The sequence below is a fragment of the Physeter macrocephalus genome, chromosome 15 (genome assembly GCF_002837175.3).
Source record: "Physeter macrocephalus isolate SW-GA chromosome 15, ASM283717v5, whole genome shotgun sequence".
NCBI classification, from domain to species: domain Eukaryota; kingdom Metazoa; phylum Chordata; class Mammalia; order Artiodactyla; family Physeteridae; genus Physeter; species Physeter macrocephalus.
In genome coordinates, this window is record NC_041228.1 from 35,640,046 (window position 1) to 35,643,682 (window position 3,637).

Genomic DNA, 3,637 nt, shown 5'->3' on the forward strand with positions numbered 1-3,637 from the left:
TGAACGAGATGGAGAAATCTGAGAAAATTGATAGGACTAACCATTAATATTTATTGAGAGCCTACTTTACGTCAGGAACTCTACTAAGTGTTTTGTGAGTACTAATTAACTTAAGCATCTACCCATTCCTATAAAGTAAAAAGAATTGTCCCATTTTACAGATGAGGAAACTAAGCAGAGATTCATCAGGTAACTTGCCCAGGGTCATATGGCAAGGATATGGTGGGGCTAGGGTTGAGGGGTCAACTCTGAGATCAAAGCTTGGGTGCCTACCAACTGCACTATATCTCAGATGCATGGAGTTGCAGCTGGGTAAAATGCCATGTCCAGAAAGAGTCAATCTGTGGTTCATGCCAACCTGAGGGAATCACTAATGGCTGCCATGGCTCTACAAAATTGTCCCAGGACTGCTCAACATTTTTATTAGTGACTTGGATAAAAATATAGAGGTTGGGCTTATCAGATTTACACGTGGCATAAAGCTAGAGGGAGGGATAGCTAAAACTGTAAATAAGAGAATAATGATCCAGAATGATCTTGGCAGATGAGAACAACAGACCAGAGCCAAAAAGGCAAAATTTTCAAAGGACCATGGTAAAATCCTATACTCTGATTACGAAAGAAAGTACGATCAGGAACACCCAGCTTAAGCGCGTAAGACAAAACCTAGGAAATTAATTAGATCTATTGATACAGTCAGTCTCCTATAGATTCGTTCAAAATGATAAATATGCAACGACAACAAAATGACCTCATGTACTTCTTTGTCTAACTGGCTCCCTGACCCACACCCTTCCCAAGCTGAAACTACCATATTTCATCTAGTTTGAGAGGCCATTGATTGCAAGGTGCACCAGTGGCTTTGTACCACTGAGAAAGGAGGAAGGAATGCCATCAATTAAACTAGGACACAATGCTTTCATATTACCTAGCATTTTATTTTATAATGATTGAAGGAACTTTTTAAACTTTACTAGCTCTTTGAGGAAGATGCAGTGGCCGTGGCACCTCCTGACCCTCAGCTGTTAGCTCGTGTGCAGGAACAGTTAGTGAGGAAGTTTTTAAGGATTCTGGAAAGACACCCTCGGAGCCAAAGAGAGGGATTCATAGAATCAGAGTCGCATTAACCAGCTGCAATGGAAACGAAACCCCTGCGGAAGGTGTGAGCATCTTTATTAGAGGCACAAAAGAAAAGAACCTCAAGGTGAAAGGCCTTGGTGTTCCACTAAGACCCTGAGAATTACTACAAGAAAAATTCCTTGTGCTGAAGGTCCTAGGACTTGGGATTGCTTTCATAAGAGAGTCCAGGGAATTCCTTGGCCGTCCAGTGGTTAGGACTCTATGCTTTCACTGCTGAGGGCCCGGGTTCGATCCCTAGTAGGGGAACTAAGATCCCGCAAGCCACGCAGCCAAAAACAAGCAAACAAACAAAAGATGAGAGTCCAGAAGGGATCATTGATTTGCACAGCTCTTCTGAGATTGTTCAACAGATTACTTCAATCAATACAGAGCCAGGAGTATAGGTTGAAGTCACCATTGCTGATGTTTAAATTAGCTATTTTAATTAACTGCTAATAAAAGTTTAACAGACATAGATTTTATCACATCAATTGTGCACAATATGAAAGGAACACATAAGAGAAATAAATAGGTTAAAGTATTCCCCAGACTTCTCATTCAGAGTCCAGTCTTCGAAATGCATTTCACTTCAGAGTTGGGTATATACGTCCTGTTTTTCCAAACGCAGTGATCCTCTGCGCCAGCAGTGGTGTCAGTTATGCAGGATTTCTTTCAACAGTTCTTTGGGGCCTTCCCTGGTGGCACAGTGGTTTAGAATCGCCTGCCAATGCAGGGGACACGGTTTCGATCTCTGGTCCAGGAAGATCCCGCATCCCGCGGAGCAACTAAGCCCACGTGCCACAACTACTGAGCCCACGTGCCACAACTACTGAAGCCTGTGCGCCTAGAGCCTGTGCTCCGCAACAAGAGAAGCCAAAGCGATGAGAAGCCCGCGCACCGCAACGAAGACCCCCGCTCTCCGCAACTAGAGAAAGCCTGCGAGCATAAACGAAGACCCAATGCAGCCCAAAATAAATAAATACACATTTTTTTTTAAAAAAAGGTCTTTGGAGGATTTTTTTTTTTCCAAGCCAATGACTCCAGCCCCTACCCCCAAGTTTTAATACAGCTCCTTTCTTGATTCTTTTCAGAAGGTGTCAACAGAAGAGTCCAGAAAACAACCAAGATTATATTCCTTCCTGAAATGGTCCTTAAATGGTTTGTTGAATGAAAAGTTGATGAGTTGCTGTTGTCCCTTTGTACCATTAGAAATATAAAGCAGGGCTTCCCTGGTGGCGCAGTGGTTGCGCATCCGCCTGCCGATGCAGGGGAACCGGGTTCGCGCCCCGGTCTGGGAGGATCCCACATGCCGCGGAGCGGCTGGGCCCGTGAGCCATGGCCGCTGGGCCTGCGCTCCGGAGCTTGCGCTCCGGAGCCTGTGCTCCGCAACGGGAGAGGCCGCAGCAGAGGGAGGCCCGCATACCACAAAAAAAAAAAAAAAAAAAAAAAAAAAAGAAATATAAAGCAGATTGGCACAAATGCAGGTGGCCACTGCTACCTGCTACCTATTGTCTGTCACCTGGCCAACAACAATTATAAGACACCACTGATCAGAAGAGGCATCCTAATCTCAGAGATGTTAAATGTGAAAAGATGTGTATCTAAGAATCAATCACATCCAATAATTATGCTCTACTTGCAGGCTGAACCCAATCCAAACTTTGGAATCTATGCTGTTCCATGACAAAGGAGGTTCAAGAGACTCTTACATTCAAAGATTAAATAGTCACAGTTCTGTTTACTCGGTGTAATGTAATCGAATCATCCATAATTTTGCTGGGAGAAGTATTTGAATCCTCAGCTTCCAGTTTGGGGCAGGAGTCAGTCGCCCAGCTGGAGAACGACTTTGGCTAATTGACATCTAGTAGCCCCACCTCAATGCATCTTCCTGGTTCTTTACGTCTCATGGAATGGTTAGTTGTCACCACATACTCATCAACTATTTTTCCTAAAATAGCAGTCATGAAGTTGGGGATTTCCAAACAACATAGAATGCTAATTTTATAAATATTATAGTGAAGAGCATAACAATTGAACTCAGGCTAACTTGAGTTCTATTATGACACTCACGAGATGTAAGATCTTGGCTGAGTTTGCGTTTCTAAGCTTCAGTGTCCTTATTAGTAAAATAGAGGTTGCCATAATTCTGATTATTAAATAAGATAATGTATGTAAAATGCTGAATACCATGTCTGGCACACACAGTAAATGAACAATAAATGGTGCACCAGAACAAAGTGCAGATGGATCAAAAATTTTAATGTAAAAAGTGAAATAATAAAAATAGTTGAACATGACATGGGAGATTATTTTTATAATAACAGAATGGAGAAGGCTTTTTTAAATGACATATGTAAAGAAGGAGGAGGAGAAGGAGGAGAAAAAAAGCCCCAAGTTGGGGCTTCCCTGGTGGGGCAGTGGTTGAGAGTCCGCCTGCCGATGCAGGGGACACGGGTTCGTGCCCCGGTCCGGGAAGATCCCACATGCCGCGGAGCGGCTGGGCCCGTGAGCCATGGCC

General features: G+C 43.6%; 1 pseudogene; it reads left to right on the plus strand.

Moving 5' to 3' along the window:
* Nucleotides 1-531: 531 nt before the first annotated feature.
* On the plus strand, nucleotides 532-1,550 carry LOC114487852 (40S ribosomal protein S20-like; annotated as a pseudogene).
* The last annotated feature ends 2,087 nt before the right edge of the window (nucleotides 1,551-3,637 follow it).